The sequence below is a fragment of the Prionailurus bengalensis genome, chromosome A1 (genome assembly GCF_016509475.1).
Source record: "Prionailurus bengalensis isolate Pbe53 chromosome A1, Fcat_Pben_1.1_paternal_pri, whole genome shotgun sequence".
NCBI classification, from domain to species: Eukaryota; Metazoa; Chordata; class Mammalia; order Carnivora; family Felidae; genus Prionailurus; species Prionailurus bengalensis.
This window is the reverse complement of record NC_057343.1, coordinates 162,763,469-162,777,720: the sequence shown is the minus strand read 5'-3', so window position 1 is coordinate 162,777,720 and position 14,252 is coordinate 162,763,469.

The following is a 14,252-nucleotide window of genomic DNA, read 5'->3' as shown; positions in this document are numbered from 1 at the left end:
CAGCAGTGGCAATAGTTACTCAGCCTTAGTGAGAAGGAACCCACACTGTTGGGCCCATGCATAGTTCCATCTCAGCCACCACAGACAACTTGTTCATGGGTGCATTGTACAAACACTGTACTGGCTGAGAAATGAGTTGACGCTCATCAGTAGGATGGGTCATCTTGTCCACCTAGTAGTTGACATATTCTTCTGTGACAGAGGTTTTTTGTCTCTGTCAAACATGAGATACACAATAATCTAAATCTATCTGAAAGTAATACTCCAGACTTCCTTTTTTACTATGTTCCGATCTTTGTCCTTCTAGGTTCCTATTCAACTAGTTAAATCATGTGTCACTTTGATACAGAATGAATGACCAAGCATACTACTCCCAACTCTGCTCACCGGGAGGGTTCCCTCTTACCACTGTCCTGTAGGACCACGCTCGGATTGTGCTGAAGTACAGCAGATGTACATTTTCAGAATCCTCTAAAGCTGACTCATCAGAGAATTAGACCTGAATTTTCCCTCTCTGTCAGTTGGTCCGAGGGAACCCCTTAGGAAGCCATAGATGTGAGCTGAGGGATAAACAACAGTTCAACAGAAATAATTGATATGGAATTCTGTGCCATAAGTATAACTTATGCACCCTAGACTGACAGGTTCTATCCTGGATCATTTGGTGAATCAAAATAGTATACTGGTATCATATAACAGGTATAGGGGAAATAGCAGTTTTAAGAAAAAATAGGATTAAATGACTATTGTTAAACATCATAACTGATACTCTAGAAAAATACAAAAAATGGCTATTGCTAATTAACAGTCAACTAAAAAGATAAAGAAAGGGACCCCCTGAGAGTTCACACAGATGTATTCTTCCTCTGAGGAGGGAAAAAGAGAAAGCTGAGGACTAATCCAAAACTTATTATGTGAATAGCCCAGCTCCAAAAGAAGGTAAAACTCTCAAACAAGGAAGCTTGTTTTTTTTTTAATTTTTAAAATGTTTTTATTTATTTTTGAGGCAGAGAGAGACAGAGCATGAGCAGGGGAGGGGCAGAGCGAGGGAGACACAGAATCCGAAGCAGGCTCCAGCCTCTGAGCTGTCAGCACAGAGCCAGACGCAGGGCTTGAATTCACCAAATGCGAGATCATGAGCTGAGCCAAAGTTGGTCGCCTAATTGACTGAGCCACCCAGGTGCCCCTCAAAGAAGCTTGTTTTATCAAAAAGGGAGCCATGTTTGGGGAAGAAATTTCAGGGACACATAGAGTGACACATCCCCAAATACTGAACTCATAGCTGCCAAAGTGTTCAATAGCAACATAAGGCTAATGACTATTGACTTGGGTAGCAGGGCTCAAGACTGTTCTTCTTTAACAGTTTGGGGCAGAGGGAACTTTCATAGTCAATAATCAGTTGTGTCTACGCAGAAAGAAGCTCGGGGCTACAGACAAAAAGGCCTGGTCTAGTCCTGGCTCTCTCACTTATTTGCTCTGAAATCTCTAATTTTCAAATTATCTGTTAACTAGAGAGTGTAATACCCTCATAGAGTCTGACACATAGATATGCTAAGATGTGATGACTGACAAAAATTAATTAAATAGGGGGCGCCTGGGTGGCTCAACCGGTTAAGCGGCCGACTTCAGCTCAGGTCACGATCTTGCAGTCCATGAGTTCGAGCCCCCCGTCGGGCTCTGGGCTGATGGCTCAGAGCCTGGAGCCTGCTTCGGATTCTGTGTCTCCCTCTCTCTCTGCCCCTCCCCCGTTCATGCTCTGTCTCTCTCTGTCTCAAAAATAAATAAACGTTAAAAAAATTAAAAAAAATAATTAAATAGGAGAAGGATTTGTGATATACTATACACTGAAGGTACTTGATAGGAAGAAATATTGTAAAAAACCTATTTTCTCATAACAAAATATACAAACCTTAACATATATATTAACATATGTTCATAGCAAAATAGAATATAGAACCCTTGATTTTCCATGGTAAATTTATATGTTTATACTATTAAATAATGTATAGTTTATTATGCATGGTTTAAACTTAATAAAAGTAGAATTATACTTTTATGTATCATTTTACCACTGAATTTTTCTCTTAGTATGATATGGCCTAAATTGGTGTTGATACACATAGCACTATTTGATTCATTTTCACTACTATTTAGTATTCTGTTACGTGAACGCAAATTTTAAAATCCTGTCTGTTGGAGTATTCAGATGAAAGAATAATTTTCAGACAACATCCTGCCTCCAGCTTCCCAGATGCAGAGCCGAAGCTTCTCTGCATGTGTCAAGATGCACTCTATGTGCACACCTGTATGTCTCAGGTCACAAAGTTCTCTTAATTACAGGTTGATCCTCCAGGTAAACATTTTCCTTACAACAAACATTTAATTCCACTTCACTCCAAAGGAAACAGGGTATTTCAAGGAGAAGATGCACTCAGGGTGGCTAGGACCCTGACTGTATTAAATGATAGCTATTACAGATTTCAGTGTAGTTTTCTATTACTCTTGGCTTATCAACCCTTCAGGAACTTGTATCTCTTTGTTTCTTTAATCACATTTCTTGACACTTAAATTTTATGACCCAAATAGTATGTTCTAGCCATACTAAAACTTTTTAGCACCATCATTTTCCTATTTCCTCTGGTTTACTCCTCCTAGCTAGAACACCCTTCCTGACACCCACTACATATTAGCTGGCTAGAATCTATTTATCATTTGGGTCCCAGTTCAAACATCAATTCATATTTCCTATATCAAAGCACTGTAAAAACTTTATTATTATTACATATTTAACTTTATATCTACTTTTGCAAACTGATGACAGCTTGGGGACAGAGATTGTACTGTACCAGTTCTGTTATGACTAGGGTGCCTCTCATAGTATCCAACACATAGTACGTCCGTGATACTTTTAATGCACAAATTATTTAACTACTATATTTAACTGAATCCAAGGCAAACATATTTTAATATTCTAACAAGTCTAAAGTCAGAGTGCTACTTAGCATTTAGTGTTTATAGCATAATTGGAAGATTTGTTTTGTTTTAATTTCACCTAAAGTAACAGAGTCTTACAGTTGAGGATATATTTGATTTTACAAAAAGATGGTAATTAATGACGAAAATTCATGGAGTTTGAAATTATCTTCTCAATGTAGCGTTTGACGTTTAATAAATGATAAGTGTACTAGAGATGTGCAAATGAGTTAGTTATTAGCCATCAATTAGTGTTGACCAGATCTTTTCTGTCTCATTTGTATTCTCAAGAGAAGTCGCTTAACTGTTTCCTTCATGCTGCATTAGCTTGTTCTTATTCCACAAATTGCTACAATGCAAAATTTGATCTGCAGGATCTCAAAATACTTTGTTGATAGGCATTATATATTAATATCACCTGGTGTCTACAATGAAAATCTTTACAGCTTGAGAAAGAAACCTGTTAGCTCTAGCCAGGCAAGAAGTACATTCTTTACAGAGCTTAACCCTTAAAATGTAAAGTGTGCTTCCATATATAATCAAAAATAGAAACACTAGTATGTAGTAAAATAATTGTTACAAAGTAAACAGTTTTGGGTTTATCCATTTTTAAAATCAATTATCAAATTCTTTTTTTTTATTTTTTTAACGTTTATTTATTATTGAGAGACAGAGAGAGACAGAGCATGAGCAGGGGAGGGGCAGAGAGAGGAGGAGACACAGAATCCGAGGCAGGCTCCAGGCTCTGAGCTGTCAGCACAAAGCCCATTATGGGGCTTGAACTCAGGAACTGTGAGATCGTGACCTGAGCCAAAGTCGGATGCCTGACCAACTAAGCCACCCGGGTGCCCCTTATCAAATTCTTAAAAAACAAAACAAAACAAAACAAAACAAAAACTGTGTTCCTATCATGCTGGCTGTTTTCCTCGTGAGTAATCTAGCATTGGCCCAAAACTTCAGGCCACAAACACCTATCCTTTCTGTGTGAAAGGACAAAAGATGTTCCACCATGTATTTAAATCTAAACTCCTTCTTTTTCATCACCAAGTAGAACTCCATTATATATATAATGTGGTGTATATATAAACCACATGTTCTTTATTCATTCATTGATAGAACTCAAGGGCATTAGGCTAAGCAAAATAAGTCAGAGAAAGAAAGATATCATATGATTTCACTCATATGCGGAATTTAAGAAACACAAAGATGAACATAGGGGAAGGAAAGGAAAAATAAGATATAAACACAGAGGGAGGCAAAGCACAGGAGACTCTTAAATATAGAGAACAAACTGAGGGTTGCTGGAGGGAGGTGGGGGATGGGTTAAGTGGGTGATGGGCATTAAGGAGGACACTTTCTAAGATGAGCACTGGGTGTCATATGTGAGAGATGAATCACTGGGTTCTACTCCTAAAGCCAAGACTACACTGTATTTAACCAACTTGAATTAAAAAAAAATAATGTAAACTCCTTTATTTGCAATTATGAGTAAAAAAAAAAAATAGAAACCACCTGCCAATTACACAGAATGCCTGTCTTTTCATCTCAAGGGGAGGTGTTATGGACAACTTTTTAGGTACAAAACCACTTGCCCATACTGACTTTGTAGATGTTCCAGGACACAGGGCCCTTAGTAATGCCTTGTTCTAAAATCTAGACTTCCAGGGCTCAGTGGGCAGGAAGTCTGGTTTTCTTATTCTGAGCTACTGCTGCCAAGCTAGCGCTCCCTTCCCTTGGCCTCCAGACTTTTCTGAACAGTCAGACACCAGGTGTTGAGTCCTAATTCTGGCTTTAAGAAGAAAGTTCGGACTCACAAACATTAGCTCTTGCTCTCTTCTTTACTCTGCCCTTGTGATCAGGTGACCTCACTGAGGAGCCTGTTTTGGGATTTTCAGGATGATCGTGAGTATGAGAAATATATCTCGGCCTCCTGAGTCTAATTTAGACCTGATCTTTATTGCTTTTATTTCAATGCCTGTATCAAATATTCATACGATTAGAGGTTTGACATTATGGACAGTTACATGACAAAATACAGTAAGATCCTCCTTCCTGACTCAGGGAGAATGTGGAAGTCATGGGGATTAACCTTGTTTTGAACGCATGCTCTGGAAGACTAACATTCGAATGAATCTTGATGCCATAATGAAATGCAGGTATCCAAGTAGTGGAAATTCCAATCCCCTCCCATCTCATTTAAACATAAAGTCAGTCCTACAAGTGTGTTCCCTCCATACCTGGATACTTCTATGGCTCACTTTCTCTTCATCTTCTGTTCTTTTCCTAAATATCACAGTCTCAGTGGGCCTTTTTTATTAAATTATATTAAATTTATACCTATTTCACTTTCCTGCCTTATTTTTTACCCCCAACACTCTTCACTATTTGATACCTATATGTTACTTACTTTTCACTTACTCTCTACTTCTCTAGAATATTAAGTTTGGGAAGGCAGAAGGTCCTGCTTCTATTATTCACTTTTCTCAGCATTTAAAACTGTATGGCACATAGCAGGTGCTCAAACAGAAGTTTTTGAGGGGGGGATTTTTCTTAATGTTTATTTATTTTTGAAAGAGAGAGAGTATGCACTCACGTGAGCAGGAGAGGGACAGACAGAAAGGGGGACAGAGGATCTGAAGCAGGTTCTGTGCTGACAGCAAAGAGCCTGATGTGGGGCTCAAACTCACAAGAGCCGTGAGATCATAACCTGAGCTATGCTTATATGCTTAACTGACTGAACCACTTAGGTGCCCTGGGGAAGAAACATTTTAAAAATATTTGAAGATTTAGTTACCATGGACACTCAGGTCCATAATTTTGATTGCCAAAAAAGACACTGAAGTAGGAAAATATCCTATGTCTAATTCAACAAACTCATTATTTATGACTAAAATTCATAACTTTATATATAGGAATTCAGTATAACATTGGATGCTCATTTTTAAAAAGTATCGAAAGCTGCAAATTTTAAAATATTGAGCTCACCTTTCACACTTTCCTAAGTTTATTATGCCATAATGATAATCATAAATCCAAGTTATCATTCATTCACTTGTTCACTCTTTTAATATAAGGTTGTAAAGTGCCTCCTCTCTGTCAAACATTTTCAACAATCTCATGGTACCACTGGTCACTTTGATTTATCATAGGTCACCTTATCAAACAAAACAACAACAAACAGTAGATAGAGACCTTCTCATTTTGGTTACACAACTTTGCTATGCAAATAAGACAAAATAAAGTTTGTTTACCATAGCAGTACCTATTTCATCTTCATTCATAATGTCAGATATGCACTTCTAAGTGTATCTAAAGCATAGGAGTCTTATAACTTTTTTTTAAATAGGACTCCTACTAAAGAAAGAACATAGGTATGCTTCTCAGACTGGGGGACAGTGTGCTGCACTTCCCATCAATTTACACATATGTAAAAACCTGTGCCCACATGAATGGTTTTGGTTATGTTTCTTTTCTAATTTTAATTTTGTTATTCTGGATTATAAGTTTCACTAGGAAAACGTCTTCATATATTTTCAACTAATACGGTTAAAATAAACTTTTTCAACCAGATCCAGTTATGAACATAATTTTCATGGCACAAATGAATAAAGTTAGTGTATCTTAGGGAAAACTAAAGTAAGAGGAAGAAATTAAACATTTCTTTTTCATTTTTTACCCCAAGAAACCTCCTTTCTTCACACAATGCTTGGTTTCAGGGAGGCTCCAGTATGTTCTGAGGGAGGGTCTGCCAATTTCAGATGAGTAGAGGAGTTTAAATTTAATCAAGTTTGTTTAGCAAGGCTAAACAGTTTGTTTCCCTGACTGGATGTCAAGTAGTTCTGTGGTTCATTAAAAAAGGAACACAGGTTTTTTCCTGCTTTCTCCTCTAGGGTTTTGATGGTTTCCTGTCTCACATTCAGGTCCTTTATCCATTTTGAGTTTGTTTTTGTGAATGGTATAAGAAAGTGGTCTAGTTTCATTCTTCTGCATGTTGCTGTCCAGTTCTCCCAGCACCATTTGTTAAAGAGACTGTCTTTTTCCCATTGGATATTCTTTCTTGCTTTGTCAAAGATTAGTTGGCCATACTTTTGTGGGTCTAGTTCTGGGGTTTCTATTCTATTCCATTGGTCTATGTGTCTGTTTTTGTGCCAATACCATGTTGTCTTGATGACTACAGCTTTTTAGTAGGGGCTAAAATCTGGGATTATGATGCCTCCCACTTTGGTCTTCTTCTTCAATATTGCTTTGGCTATTCGGGGTCTTTTGTGGTTCCATACAAATTTTAGGATTGCTTGTTCTAGCTTCAAGAAGAATGCTGGTGCAATTTTGACTGGGATTGCATTGAATGTGCAGATAGCTTTGGGTAGTATTGATATTTTAACAATATTTATTATTCCAATCCATGAGCACGAGATGTTTTTCCATTTCTTTATATCTTCTTCAATTTCCTTCATTAGCTTTCTATAGTCTTTCTGTTGCTCCATTATTAGTGTATAAGAATGGAACTGATTTCTGTACATTGATTTTGTATCCTGCGACTTTGCTGAATTCATGTATCAGTTCTAGCAGACTTTTGGTGGAAAAAACCTCTCTGACCTCAGCCACAGCAATTTCTTACTTGACACATCCCCAAGGGCAAGGGAATTAAAAGCAAAAATGAACTATTGGGACTTCATGAAGATAAAAAGCTTCCGCACAGCAAAGGAAACAATCAACAAAACTAAAAGGCAACCAATGGAATGGGAAAAGATATTTGCAAATGACATATCAGACAAAGGGCTAGTATCCAAAATCTATAAAGAGCTCACCAAACTCTACACCCGAAAAACAAATAACCCAGTGAAGAAATGGGCAGAAGACATGAATAGACACTTCTCTAAAGAAGACATCCAGATGGCCAACAGGCACATGAAAAGATGCTCAACGTCGCTCCTCATCAGGGAAATACAAATCAAAACCACACTCAGGTATCACCTCACGCCAGTCAGAGTGGCCAAAATGAACAAATCAGGAGACTATAGATGCTGGAGAGGATGTGGAGAAACGGGAACCTTCTTGCACTGTTGGTGGGAATGCAAAGTGGTGCAGCCACTCTGGAAAACAGTGTGGAGGTTCCTCAAAAAATTAAAAATAGACCTACCCTATGACCCAGCAATAGCACTGCTAAGAATTTACCCAAGGGATACAGGAGTACTGATGCATAGGGGCACGTGTACCCCAATGTTTATAGCAGCACTGTCAACAATAGCCAAATTATGGAAAAAGCCTAAATGTCCATCAGCTGACGAATGGATGAAGAAATTGTGGTTTATATAAGCAATGCAGTACTACGTGGCAGTGAGAAAAAATGAAATATGGCCCTTTGTAGCAACATGGATGGAACTGGAGAGTGTTAAGTGAAATAAGCCATACAGAGAAAGACAGATACCATATGTTTTCACTCTTATGTGGATCTTGAGAAACTTAACAGAAGTCTATGGGGGAGGGGAAGAAAAAAAAAGGGGTTAGAGAGGGAGAGAGCCAAAGCATAAGAGACTCTTAAAAACTGAGAACAGGGGCGCCTGGGTGGCTCAGTCGGTTAAGCATCCAACTTCGGCTCAGGTCACGATGTCACGGTCCGTGAGTTCGAGCCCCACGTCGGGCTCTGTGCTGACAGCTCGGAGTCTGGAGCCTGTTTCAGATTCTGTGTCTCCCTCTCTCTCTGCTCCTCCCCTGTTCATGCTCTGTCTCTCTCTGTCTCAAAAATAAATAAACGTTAAAAAATTAAAAAAAAACAACTGAGAACAAACTGAGGGTTGATGAAGGGTGGGAGGGGAGGGTCGGTGGGTGATGGGTATTGAGGAGGGCACCTTTTGGGATGAGCACTGGGTGTTGTATGGAAACCAATTTGACAATAAATTTCACATTAAAAAAATAATAATAAAATAAAGAAAGAAAGAAAGAAAGAAAGAAAGAAAGAAAGAAAGAAAGAAAGAAGATACAGGTGCCTGGGTGGCTCAGTTGGTTAGGTGTTCGACTTCCACTCAGGTCATGGTCTTGCAGTTTGTGGGTTCGAGCCCCACATTGGGCTCTGTGCTGACAGCTCAGAGCCTGGAGCCTGCTTTGGATTCTGTGCCTCCCTCTCTGCCCCTACCCCCTCTCTCTCTCAAAAACAAATAAACATTAAAAAATAAAACAAAAAAGGAAGACACGAGTAGGGTAGGAGTAGATTTTATTATAAATACACAAGTGTCAGACAAGCGTATCTATATAGAAAACATATTTGTTTCATCAAAGTACAAAATTCCTTAAAATGTTAAGCAGTATACAATTTCATTGAGACTTTTATTCAGGAGTAATAGATATAAAAGTACTTAACCAAATCAGTTCTTCAAGTTTGTTTTGCCATTTGCACATGGGATTCATTCATAGTAAGGTGATTGTGCAGTAATTACATAAAATGTAAAACCTTCCATTTAGATAGATAGATATATGGAATTTTAATTACTACCAGCTAGACTGAGATGCTTCTCCGGTTCAGGGAGTTAAGAAATCAGTGGGATGCTATTTATGTTCTTCAGAACATACGATGCAATCGTGTTTTTCTATTATCTATTGCTCTTGGAAGCAATTAGTTCCAGGAGCTATGCAGTTTGTGGAAAAAATTAAAATGCTCCCACCTATTCCTAATTAAGATTAAGAGAATTCTTTGTCATGTTGAGTGTATTTAGGCATAAAATTACAATCATTTGACATTAAATTCTCATTACTATATTCCCCCAGAGTGATTTTTCCACAGATATTTGTTGAAATGCTGACTGATAACAATCTCCTTTAAATGCCATTCCCTTGCCTACTTTTTCTTATTGCCTCTGCTTTCATTTCTCCCATTCCCAACACCCAACCTCTTCTCTTCCCTTGCCTACTTTTCCTGATTTCCTCTGCTTTCATTTCTCCCAACACCAACACCCAACCTCTCTCTTCTCTGTTATGAACTTTGAAATCCATGCAAGAAGAAAGTGAAAACACAAAGAAGCACAGAATTATTTCCCCACTGGCTTATGTAAGTTGAAAAACTATGACAAAAAAAAAGTTGGTGAAATCACTCTCACACTAGACGTATTTCTGAGAGTCCCATTCAGGAGTCAGGAAGCCGCAAGGGCAGCAGGAACCAGCAGGTGCATCGCCGTGTGGTAAAGGGTCTGGGCAGTTAACTAGGCAGCTGCCCTGTGAGGCGACCCCGCAGCGGGAATGTGTGAAAGGACCCAGTGGGATGGACCTGCCCAGCCTCCAACCTGCAGTTCAGGTGGGCATTTAAACCTATAAGTGCAGCAGAAGGCCTTCAGAGCGGCTGAGGCCAGGTGCCTGACAATGTCCTGAGAACTTGCTTCTTTCTGCCGGAGACAATTGCTCCTGAACTTTTCTGCCCTTTGCTCTCGGAAAAGCTGACATGCACAAGCCTGGACAACGGAGTCTAAAAGGAGGCATGCTAGCTTCATTGTCTCTTTTAAAAGTCCCTTCTGAAGGAAGTCAGTCCACAATATCATTGTAGTTCCCTCTAGGACTGTACTGTGAGGTCAGCACTGCAAACGAGTCCTGCCTCGGAGACGCGAGAAAAAGATAAGAATATTTGACTTCCAACCTCCTGGTGATTTTCATTAAAAGATAAATCTACCTCAATCTATTTTGAGCCTGGGTTTTTATAACACAATAATAAAAGGGGCAGTGTGAAAAAGACTTTATTTTATCTACCACATTTTTCCAACTGCTCGTTCTCAGTCTATAAATGCATTTAGCAAGTCTAAAGGTAATTGGAAAGCGTGTAGCATGTGGTAGGTTTGCAGGCAGGCGAAATATTGCTCAATCGAGATAGAAAATTCAAGATCCAACTCTCCCAGAGAGCTTTTTTGTTCATTTCTGAGAAGACAGCAAAATTCAACTTATTCTCCATCTGGGTCCCTTCATGTGAAGTGACAACATGATCAAGAGCAGCATTGTGTGAAAACACAATAAGCAGCAGAATGTCACCTACCATTTCAAAGCTATACTTCATTGTACCTGAGGATCTGAGATCCTGAATAGGTGATTCAGTAAGGAGAATCCACCCTTGATGGGGAAGTGTCTCTGAGCACACTGTTCAGTGATGCTTTGGGGGGTAGACTAGTTCTTGCAGGAGGTCTTTCTGCTACAAGGAGTCAGGTCAGATAGGATATAATCATATGGGAATGGTGTGATTCTGATGGGATAACCAATGGGCCACCCATCCTCTGGGATCACCTATAAAAACTCACAGGATTTAAAAAATAACTTATTTCTCAGGGCGCCTGGGTGGCTCAGTTGGTTAAGTTTCTGACATCTGCTCTGGTCATGATCTCATGGTTCGTGAGTTCATCCCTGCGTTGGGCTCTGTGCTGACAGCTCAGAGCCTGGAGCCTGCTTAGGATTCTGTGTCTCCCTCTCTCTGCCCTACCCCTGCTCACAGTCTGTGTCTCTGTCTCTCTCTCTCAAAAATAAATAAACAGTAAAAAAAAAATTTTAATAAAAAACTATTTGTTTCTAAAATTTTAAAAGACATGAGGTGCCTGGGTGGCTCAGTTAATTGTCCGACTTCAGTTCAGGTCATGATCTCATGGTTCATGAGTTCAAGCCCTGTGTCGGGCTCTGTGCTGACAGCTCAGAACCTGGAGCATGCTTGAGATTCTGTGTCTCCCTCTCTCTCTGCTCCTCCCCAGCTCACGCTCTGTCTGTCTCTCTCAAAAATAAATAAACACTAAAAATTTTTTTAAAAGATGTTAACATGTAGGTAATGTGAATGAGGATTAAAATAATGTGCAGTGAGATATTAGATTCCAATTAAATAAATCTTTGTTGTTACGGTCATGGTATCAATATCTCTTCAATATGGATAGCCTCAAAGGCAGTGATTAACATTTTGTTTCAGACCTAAGGGGCCTACCTGCCTTGTCATTTTGGTTTCACATAATGTTCCTCTATTTTCCACGAATTTTGAACTATTTTTTTCCTTTCCACTTTCCTTGTTCCACGACTTCAATACTCAAAAAGCAAAAGACATTTTCTCAGTACTCATTTATACAGTACGTTCTTAATAAGCTTTAAATAACAAGTCTATTAGACGCTTATTATTTTTAAGAGGATAGATTTTCTCTAAATGGCCACTCTTGGTGGTACTCAGTGCCAGAATCTTGTGGTCCAGGCCACAGGGAAGAGCATCAGAGTGTTTCTATTAAAGCTATGGCAGGAAGTGAGGCCATGACAGGCTAAATCTTACAAACAGGGACATAGCAAGTCAAATTGATAGCTGATATCAAATTTAAAAAATTTTAATTAGTATTTCTACGGTGTTAGTGATTTCACGGACCAACACCACAGAAATAAAAATGATTATAAGAGAATATTATGAAAAACCACATGCCAACAAACTGGACAATATAGAAGAAATAGATAAGTTCTTACAAACATATAAACTACCAAAACTGAAATAGGAAGAAATAGAAAAACTGAAAAGACCAATAACCAACAAAGAAATTGAATCAACAATTAAAAAAAAAACCTCCCAAAAAACAAAGTCCAGGGCTAGATGACTTCACAGGTGAATCCTACCAAACATTTAAAGAAGAGTTAACACTCATTATTCTCAAATTATTACAAAAAAAAAATAGAAAAGGAAGGAAAACTTACAAGTTCATTCTATGAGGCCAGCATTACCTTGATTCCCAAATTAGATAAAGATTGCACTAAAAGAGAACTAAAGGCTAGTATCCCTGATGAACATGGATGCAAAAGTTCTCAATAAAATACTAGCAAACCAGATCCAAAAATACATTAAAAGAGTCATTCACCATGATCAAGTGGGATTTATTCCTGGACTGCAGGGGTGGTTGAATATTTGCAAATCAACCAATGTAATGTATCACATTAATAAAAGAAAGGATGCAGAAACCTTAAAAAAAAGAGAGAATAAACTTCCAATGATTTTCACAATTTCTTCTATGATAATTTATCAAGTCCTTTGTCCTTCTTTTATCAATATTGGTAGTTTACTTAACATGAAGAAATCTATTTCCTTCAGATTAAAAAATATCTTGGGGCACCTGGGTGGTTAAGTTGGTTAAGTATCTGACTTCGGCTCAGGTCATGATCTCACAGCTCATGAGTTCAAGCCCCGTGTCAGGCCCTATGCTGACAGTTCGAAGCCTGGAACCCACTTCGGATTCTGTGTCTCCCTGCTCCTCACCAACTCACGCTCTCTCACTCTTTCTCTCAAAAATAAACATTAAAAAAAATCTTTAAAAAAATCTTAAAGTTTACAGATAATATTCTCTTAAAAATCTATTATTTTAGATTCTTGAGAGTTGCGGCAAGATGGCGGCTTAGGAGGACGCTGGGCTCACCGCACGTCCTGCTGATCACTTAGATTCCATCTACACCTGCCTAAATAACCCAGAAAACCGCCAGAGGATTAGCAGAACAGAGTCGCCGGAGCCAAACGCAGACGAGAGGCCCACGGAAGAGGGTAGGAAGGGCGGCGAGGAGGTGCGCGCTCCACGGACTGGCGGGAGGGAGCCGGGGCGGAGGGGCGGCTCGCCGGCCAAGCAGAGCCCCCGAGTCTGGCTTGCAAAAGCGGAGGGGCCGGGCGGACTGTGTTCCGACAGCAAGCGCGACTTAGCGTCTGGGAGGTCAGAAATTAACAGCTCTGCTCGGAAAGCGGGAAGGCTGGAGGACAAAGGGAGGGAGAGCTGCTGAGCCCCCTGACGACAGAGCTCAGTTTGGTGGGGAACAAAGGCGCTCGCCAGCGCCATTTCCCCCGCCCATCCCCCAGCCGAAATCCCAAAGGGAACCAGTTCCTGCCAGGGAACTTGCTCGCTCCGCGCAAACACCCAACTCTGCGCTTCTGCGGAGCCAAACCTCCGGCAGCGGATCTGACTCCCTCCTGCTGCCACAGGGCCCCTCCTGAAGTGGATCACCTAAGGAGAAGCAATCTAAGCCTGCCCCTCCTGCCCCGAGCACCTTGCCTACCCACCCCAACTAATACGCCAGATCCCCAGCATCACAAGCCTGGCAGGGTGCAAGTAGCCCAGACGAGCCCCACCACCCCACAGTGAATCCCACCCCTAGGAGAGGGGAAGAGAAGGCACACACCAGTCTGACTGTGGCCCCAGCGGTGGGCTGGGGGCAGACATCAGGTCCGATTGCGGCCCCGCCCACCAACTCCAGTTATACACCACAGCACAGGGGAAGTGCCCTGCAGGTCCTCACCACGCCAGGGACTATCCAAAATG